The sequence below is a fragment of the Boleophthalmus pectinirostris genome, unplaced genomic scaffold (assembly GCF_026225935.1).
Source record: "Boleophthalmus pectinirostris isolate CB_2022bp ecotype Guang Dong unplaced genomic scaffold, ASM2622593v1 HiC_scaffold_4, whole genome shotgun sequence".
Classification (NCBI taxonomy): Eukaryota; Metazoa; Chordata; class Actinopteri; order Gobiiformes; family Gobiidae; genus Boleophthalmus; species Boleophthalmus pectinirostris.
Window position 1 is genome coordinate 37,144,115 of NW_026571353.1, and position 9,595 is coordinate 37,153,709.

General features: G+C 39.3%; 1 pseudogene; it reads right to left on the minus strand.

The window, feature by feature from the left end:
* Positions 1–6,102: 6,102 nt before the first annotated feature.
* LOC110162077 (GTPase IMAP family member 8-like) overlaps positions 6,103–9,595 on the minus strand; it is a 5,838-nt pseudogene continuing 2,345 nt past the window's right edge.

Genomic DNA, 9,595 nt, shown 5'->3' on the forward strand with positions numbered 1-9,595 from the left:
AAAAAAAAAAAAAAAAAAAGTGAGACGGGGAAGTTTTGACTTTCACTTTATTGTGTAACATCAGCGCCACAAAGGGGGCAGCACAACACTTACATATTCAATGTAAAAACACACGGGGAGAAACATGCAAACTCCTGTAAGAGTCAATCACAGGACCTGGCTTTGAAACAGGCTGTTTTATGGCAAAGTACAGATTAAACTGGGAAATTTGGCTCTTACCCCCATCTGGGACATGACATCATCACGTGGTCTTCTTTCAGTTGAGGCTCCTCACTAAAATAAAGCCCAACCTCCCACAGGCAGAGTTGGAAAAAGCTATTTATGCTTTTGTAACATCACACCTGGACTATTTTAATTCTTTGTATGTAGGTTTAGACCAGAACTCTGCAGTTCGTCTGTTGACAAATACTAAGAAACGTGAACACATTAAACCTGTGCTGTGGAACCTGCACTGACTCCTTGTCTTATATCAGATACAATTTAACATGGTATTAATTGTTTTCACAATGTCTGTACTCCATGGGTCCAGTTTATCTGAGGGAGTTACTGCAGCTCTAAACTCCACCCAGAGCCCTGACATCAGCTGACCAGCTTCAGTTGGTCGTACCCAAAACTAATCTCAATACAAGAGGTGACAGAGGCTTTTCTGTGGCAGCGTCCAGACTGTGGAACAACCTTCCTCTTCCTGTCAGATCCTCTCAGTCTGTAACACAGTTTAAGACTAGACTGAAAACTCACTTCTTCTCACTGGCATTTAGTACGAGCTGTTAGATTATCTTGGTGTTTCATTGTAGTTTTCATGTTATCTGTATAAATGTGTGTGCAACTGTTTCTTCTATTTTGTTGACTTTTATGTGAAGCACTTTGGACAGCTGAAGATTTATAAATATGCTTTATAAATAAACTTTAATTGAATTAAATGATGTCATACTACCTAATGGGGCAAGAAACAGTTCTAAGTTCTCACTATTGATCACATTGTACCTGCCATGAAAGATAAAGACTAAAGGTAAATTCACAAACACTGATCATTTCTGTAATTGAATAGACTCTAGAACTGCCTGTATTACAACCACAGACTGTGATTATAACACAACTCTGTATTTTAATATTCATTTTATCTGCCCCATATCTGTATTTAACATGTTATGTCACCTGAACTCCAGTAACAGGTTCATTCGTGCTGATATTACAGTTTTCATTAATTTATTAATGAATTTATCAGTGATATTTTTTTTATTTTTTTTAAACCTCAATTACAACCTTTGTTACGACATAAACAGTTTAAAGCTTTACATGTGTGTCCCTAATCTCCAAATAATTTTAGAGCACATATCAAAGACAGTAAATTCATAAGAAAGCACACAAATGTTTATTATGTTTTAAAATAATTTCACATTAACACATAAGACAAAACAAAATTTAAAATACTGACAGAAAATGACATAAAGATGTTTTCTTATAACATTACCAATGAGGTTTTTTCTGATCACAGTAACAATAAAACATCTGCCACTACATCTGCAACCAAGTGGCTGAACTTTATTCACAATTTTCAATCAAATGTTTCTGTTGGAAAATCTTATCTCCACACCAAAACAGGACGGTTAGCAAGATGATAATGGTAAGTTTCAAAAAGCAAACAAACTTGCAGACAACAAAACAACTTGCAGTGCACAGTTAGTTGGACCCAACGTTTGGCAAAAAAAAAAAAAGAAAAAAGACAATGAGGGACCACAATAAGTGCAGGGCCATGGGTTGAGATAGGGGGAAGATGAGCACCTTATGTAACAGATAATACTCCCTACAACTGTACAACAACTGGCCCTTATGTTACAGATAATACTCCCTACAACTGTACAACAACTGGCCCTTATGTTACAGATAATACTCCCTACAACTGTGTAATAACTCAACCTTATGTAACAGATAATACTCCCTACAACTGTGTAATAACTCAACCTTATGTTACAGAGAATACTCCCTACAATTGTACAATAACTTACCCTTATGTTACAGATAATACTCCCTACAACTGTACAACTGGCCCTTATGTAACAGATAATACTCCCTACAACTGTACAACTCACCCTTATGTAACAGATAATACTCCCTACAACTGTACAACTCACCGTTATCTAACAGATAATACTCCCTACAACTGTACAAGAACTCAACCTTATGTAATGGATAATACTCCCTACAACTGTACAACTCACCATTATGTAACAGATAATACTCCCTACAACTGTACAACGACTGTCTGTTTCTGGCATTCGTTATAATACTATATAGCCTATATATAATACTAATTATTCATAATATATATTTATAATTTTTGGCTTGGTGCCCTCCCATAAAATTATACCACCAGCCGCCACTGCATGAGACATTTCCACAAACATTTTGCCACAGTAAAGCATTAACATAAGTGACGTTTACCCCACATCGTGGCACTTCCGGCCTTTGTGAAAAAGCTCTATTAGTCAGACTGGAGTTCTTTATGTAGAGCCCAACTCCTCAGAGCGATTTGTACCTGATTATTTTTTATTAACCACTTGTATTTATCTGGACACTTTTGTGCTTGAAACAGACGAGTTGATCTGTGCACAACACACTCTGTACAGTTCTTTTCTTTACAAATGTGGAGAAACAGAGGACACTTCTGAGTTTGCAAAGGTTAGGGTGACCATATTTTTTGTGCAATTTTGCAATTTTTTACAGCGCATGAACGCGTATTGTGTATTACAGGCGGGTAGTAATTACACACGGGTGGGTCAGGACTAAACCAGGTCTAAACCAGGACTAATCTTGGACTTAAGAGAGAAAACGCCGAGCAGTTTGTTCACAAAGCGCGATCGGACAATTGCCGCGTTTAACTCTGTGAGGTGCAGAGCTGAGCCGGTCCTTTCTCCTGTGGTCACCTCCGAGCCCGTCCCCACAGTGAGTCCTGTTTCAGTCCTGGTTTAGTCCTAGTTCAGTCGTGGATTAGTCCTCCTCTTCAGTCCTGGAATCAGTCCTGGGTTAGTCCTGGTTTAGTCTTGGTTCAGTCCGTGGCGTCGGCAGCGCAAAAGTTTGATATAATCTCGGGTTAACGGGCAGGTGCGGTCCTGTACTGGCGGGTGCGGTGTTGTACTGCAGGTCTCCAAAAATGGACCCATGCAGAACTCTGCGCTGTAGGCTCCATTATGGAATAAAGGAAAATAACAAAAGAATGACAGCAGTAATAAGTTTTAAGAAGGAAGTAAAAAGGGTTGCACCTGTCCTGTCTGAGAAAAGTGTATAAAGTTTGTGGTGAGGTTTTACAGCCTTAACACAGATAGAATAATTGTAAAATATAAAGTTGATACTTCGTGGATTTCACCTATCGCAAGTTATTTTTTAGAACGTAACCTCTGCGATAAACGAGGGACACTGTCCTCTCACCTCACAACCTGTGCACATGGACTCACACTTGTCCCGACCAGGACGGAAAACGGAAATTTCTTGTACAAGTCGTTGTTAAATGCGCTTTTGTGCTTCGGTATGTTGCAGACTGACCGACTGTTTGTGTCTCGCTCCTTCTGAGTCACAGACGCTACGAGAGACGCTCAGTTTAATGCCTCCAATGAACTGTACTGAAAACCCGGACATTTGCATCACTTTATAAAAATAAACCCGGACGCACCGGACATCACGCAAAATACGGACATGTCCGGGGAAAAACGGACGTTTGGTCACCCTAGCACAGGTACATCTTTGATGCTAATGCTAACTGGTATTAAAATGTTAATTCTAACATCACAACTAAATTTAATTTGTAGTTAAGACAGTGCTTCTGATGCTCCGTCAAGGGGGGGGCGCGTTTGACCTCGGGGAACATGCTTTTTTATTTTTTATTTTATTTTTTACTGTCCTAGAATAAAGTGCAATTGCACTTCCACTACATTAGGGGGCAGTGGCGCTCTCATTGGCAGAGTGTGCGCAGGGAGCATTCGCTCGGTGGTGTAGGAGTTTTGTTTGCACTGAGCATGCGCGCTTTGCACTTTGCACACAGCACAGAGTTTGAGTATGAAGTGTAGACACGAAGTGTCCCTCAAGTGACACCATGAAAAAATATTTAACAGGGATGAGAAGACAGACGGAGAGAGACGGAGATAAAGAGACAAACGAAAATCTCCCGAAAGCTAAGACGAGGAAATATGACGAAGCGTATGTAGCGCTCGGCTTCACTGTGACTACGGTGGGAGACGAGGAAAGACCGGTGTGCTTACTGTGTCTAAAAATGTTGGCAGCCGACAGCATGAAGCCCAATAAATTAAGGCGTCACTTAAATACATTACACCCCAATCACTCTGATGAGCCGCTTGAGATTTTTCAGCGAAAACGTGCTGAATATTGCCGACAATCATCCCGCTTTGTGACTGCTACTTCAGTAAACCAGCGAGCGTTGTTGGCATCATATAAGGTGGCAGTGTTATGCAGAGGTGTATTTATAACAATTTTATAGACAAATGATACTATTTATAGTCACGCGGGGGAAGGGGGGGGAGTTAAGATGACCTGTATATTTTTAGGCGTAGATTATTTCAGTTTGTGGTGTTATTTTAATATGTTATGCTTCCAAATTAGCATTAGCACGACACACAGACGTACCTTTGTAAACACAAAAGTTTCCTTCTGTAAAGTTTCACCACATTTATAAAGAATCTGTCAGGATTTATTGATTTTAACTTGACTCTGCACAAACCTCAAACGTTACATCAGAACACAACCCAGGACTAAGAGTTTTATTCTGAGAGGAGAGTGGCTCTGGGCCATCGACTCAAAATAGTAAAAAGCAACTCTTCTCAGCTTAGACAATTATTTTATGAAATCACACAGGTAGACCTGTCCAATTTCTCTATTAACTCACTTATTTCTTTTTCATGTTGTTTTTGCTTAGTTTCCTTCTCTTCTTCCTGCTCTTTTTGCTTTGCGTTTTTCTCCTCCTCATTTCTGACTTTCTTTATTTCTTTTTCATGTTTTGTGACAAGTTCATTTATTTCTTTTTCATGTTTTGAGAGTAATTTATTAATTTTAATCAACTTGCCTGGTTTTGCCCAAAGTCGTTTCACTAAAACACTTATTTCTTTCTGATGCATTTCCATCTTTTGCTTCTCATTATGAGCAGTCAGTGCCTGCAACAAATCATAACTCTTATTTTTTTCTTCAAGTTCTTCTTTGTGAAGTTGTTTCAGATTCTCTGTTTCCTTTCTGTGTTTTTCTTTGAACTCATTGAACTCTTCAGCTTGGCTTCTGGCCTTTTCTTCATAATTCCTCTTCATTTCTTCTACTTGTTTTTGATGCCCCTCCTCTAACTCTTTTCTCTTCTTTTCCTCTTGTTCTAGTTTTAGTTCATCTTCTTTGAGTCTTTCATTATACTTTTTTATTTCCTGTTCTATCTCTTTTTGTCTTTTTTCCTCTTCCAGTTTTCTTTCTTCATCTTCTTGTTTTCGTTTCTCCCACCATTCTTTCCTTTCTCTTTCCCACTGTTCTCTCTCCTGGTCCATCATTACTCTGTGCTTTAATAGTTGTACTTCCTTAGACATTGCTTTGAATTGTAACTTGTTTTCTTTTTGTTTGTGTTTTTGTTCCCATTCAAGACGCTGCTGTTGTTCTTCTTCCTTCCTTTTTCTGTCTTCTTTTTCTCTGATTTCCTGTTCTCTTTTATATTTTTCCTCTTTTTCTTTCAGTTCTTTCTCTTTCTGCTCTTTCTCTATTTTTATTTGTCTCATTTCTTCTTGTCGTCGTTCCTCCAGTTGTCGTCTTTCTTCATCTTCTTGTTTTCGTTTCTTCCACCGTTCTTTTCTTTCTCTTTCCCACTGTTCTCTCTCCTGTTCCATCTGTCTCCTGCTCTCTTCTAGTTTTATTTCAAACATTTCTTTAGATAGCTCTTCGGATTTTATTTTTTCTTCCAGTTCTTTGTGTTTCTGTTCCCATTCCTGTTGCTGTTTTTTCTCTTGTTGCTTCCTCTGTCTGTCCTCCTCTTCTCTCTTTTTTTGTTCTTTTTCACGCTCATATTCTGCTTCTTTAATCTTCCTTTCCTTTTCTTTTAGTTCTTTTTCATTTTCAATTTGTCTCATTTCTTCTTGAATTTTTTTCTCCTGTCGTCGTCTCTCTTCATCTTCTTGTTTTCGTTTCTCCCACCATTTTTTTCTTTCTTTTTCCCACTGTTCTCTCTCCTGTTCCATCTGTCTCCTGTTCTCCTGCAGTTTGACTTCAAATTGTTCTTTTGACTGTTGCTCTAATCTGATTTGTTCCTCTAGAGCTTTTCTTTTTTCTTCCCACTTCTGTCGCTGTAGTCTCTCTTCTTCCTTCCTCCTTTCCTCTTCTTTCTCTCTCTTTTCCTGTTCTTTTTTTTTGCTGCTTTTTCTCCTCTTCAATTTTTTTCTCCTTGTCTCTGAGTTCTTTCTCTCTCTGTTGTCGATCTTTTTCAAATTCCTCTCTTTGTTTGTTCATTTTTTGTTTAGTTTCTTCCATTTCCTGTTGGTATTTTCTCTCCATCTCCTCCCTCTCTTTCCTCATCTCCTCTTCCTTCTCTTTCATAATGTTCTGCATCTCTTTTTTAATGGCTGCATCAGCCTCTTTGAGCATGTCGTTGGTGTAACAGCCTCCACCGTTTTCCTTCACCATCTCATCGATCTTCTTCAGCAGCTCCACGACCTGAGTGCGATTTTCTTCATCATTATCAAACACATGGTACCTGTTCCCACACTTAGACATCAGTTCCTTAAAGGAACTTTCACAACCATTTTCTATGTAATCTTCAATTGACATTTTACGTTTTGTCAGCTGATCTCCATGTGTAAAAAGAATAATAGTAAACTTTTGTGCCTCTTTTCCAAACGCTTCTTTGATGAGTTTCAGTGTTTCTTTCTCTTCTGGTGTCAGTCGTCCAATTTGTAAAACCAACAGAAAAACATGTGGTCCAGGAGCTAAAAGACTGATGCATCTCAGCATTTCCTCGTAGACCTCATCATGTGACATGGTTGTGTCAAAGAGTCCTGGAGTGTCCACCACAGCCACAGAGCGTCCGTCTACTGTAGCTTTACTCTTTTACAAACTTTAGTGACAGATATTTGACTGGGTATAGCTTTAAACTCATCTCTTCCTAAGATGGTGTTTCCTGAGGAACTCTTTCCGTTTCCTGTTTTTCCAATCAGAACGATCTTCAGACAATCAGGACTCAGACTATCACCACCTAAAAAATAATAAAAACATGTAAGAAATGTAATGGTCTTAAATATCAAATACATGTGTAACAGAAACAGTTTTTGGGCCTGAAACAGTGACGTTTTCCTTTGTCTCACTTCTGTCGTATGGGCCCTTTTCATGCTGCTGCTTGTTCCTGTTCTCTGAAAAGTGCAGATCCTCACTTCACCCTCCATTCATTCTCTATGAGGAATTAGCAGAGTCATACTAAAACCAATGTTTAAATATCAGGATGCAGTAAATTACAGACGGATAATCACAGACAGCAAGACCTTTACTATGCTCTATAAACACTTCACTGAAGAAAATGTCTGTGTTCATAAAAGTAGACTTACTGTGCTGGGTGATATTTACATGCTGATTTATTTACGGCTAAATCCTCATAGAGAATGAATGGAGCGGAAAGTGCAGAGCCAGACAAGAAATCATGAGAAACAACAAGAAAAGGGACTATTGACCTCACAATAGTTTCTCATAGCACTAAGCTCCACCTATTGGTGTGAGGGTGTCATTACAACTTAAAAAGTTATTGAAATCAGACTTCACCATTTATTTCATACAATAAAACATGATGTGAAAGCACATATCTGGTGTCACACAAAAACTTATCACTGAGTGTGCAAAAAAATCCAATGCAAAATTTTGAAATGCACTAAAAATTGTATTTAATGGTGTAAATAAGATTATTAGTAACCATACTCACATCTGTTTGTTTTATATTTCATGTCCTCCATTTGTTTGTGTTGAGCTGAAATCTTCTCTATTTGAGCTTGCACAAGTGTCTCTGTGGTGTAGCTGTAAGTTTCATTCTTGGTCTTCAGTGTGTTTAAATAATCCAGCAGCTGAGGGACCTGCTGTTGGTCTCTGGGGTTGAATATAAAATATCCTCCTCCACAGCTCTGACACAGCTCCTGGATGTCTCTGTCTCCTTCAACAAACTGAAGCATAGCTGGAGCAGTGGGCTCTGAATGAATAAACAGAATCATAGTGAAGGGACGGACTCGAGAGCTGAGTGTGTCCTGGATGATCTTCAGCTCGGTCTTGTCTTCATCAGTGAGAGGAGCCAACGGTAGAACCAGGATGAAGACATGGACGCCCTCAGGAGCACAGAGGGAGATGCACTGGAGGCACTGCTCCATCACTGTCTCCAGAGGTTTTCCAGACAGAGCCGGCAGCTCCACCAGAGACACACGACGCCCACAGACCTCTCCCTCATGTTTTAACACACTGCTCTGTGCTACTCGCTGCAGGGAGCTCTGCTCGCCCTAAAATACACTCAGCTGCTGAGGTCTTCTCTGCTCCAGTCTTCCCAAAAAGAACAAGGTTCAGAGAGGGTTTCTGCTCCACAGTGAGGGTAAGGAATGATGCTTTGTTTTGATCCACAAGGCTCTTGAGAGAATCAGTCAGGAGTTTGTGGTTTTCATCAAACATGTTGTAGAATCTTCCACCACAATCACTAATGAGCTTTGAAACACTGAGGGTCTTCTGGTCCCTGTGTGTGAGAACCACCATGGAGTGTTTAAAGGCACCTGGACCAAACAGACTCAGGATGAAGGTCAGAGTTTTCCTGTTGTTTTCAGTGAAGTCTGAAGGATTCACCAGCAGCAGCAGAACGTTGGGTCCAGGAGAACACTGATACACACATTTCTTCAGTTCTCCTGTCACAGTCTCCACGGACAGACAGAGCAGGTTTGGGGTCTTCACTACCACTGGTCTTTTCTCCAAATGTTAGCGGTGGAAGAGAGCTTTGTTCTGTTGCCATATCAAAGCTGTGATTGAGGATTAAGTACATTTTTCTTTGGTTGTTCAAAAGTTTCCCAAACAGAACAATCCTAAGAGTGGAGTCTGGGAAAATAATTAATTCACATAGACGTCAGTGCTTTTTTTTGTCCACAATAATAAGATGACTTAGCTGCTATGCTGCAAATGATCTTAAGGACAGGTGAAACATTTTTTAGTAAATGTACTTACCAGAACCAGAATATATTTCACTCGTTCTCAGTGTGTTGTTAAATCCTGCAAAACATAAAATATTTACTTAAATGAAACGCATGAAGGTTTATAACCTAAATCAACAGTCACTGCAGGTACCTTTTTTAAATGCAGTAAGAACGTCTCCTTCTCCTTCTTTGGTCTGATGAGCTGCTGGAGCAGGATCCTCATATATATCAAGAGTAACATGTTTTTCATTGTTCTCTTTAAGTATTTGGACTATTTTAGTCAAGAGTTCTTCATGTACTTCAGAGATCATATGTGTTTCAAGGCTCTTCACCAACTGATATCTGGATTTGCACTTTTTAATCAGATTTTTCAGAGGGGGAGAATTCAAATAATCCTTCATTACACTTGTCTTTTTTGTTGC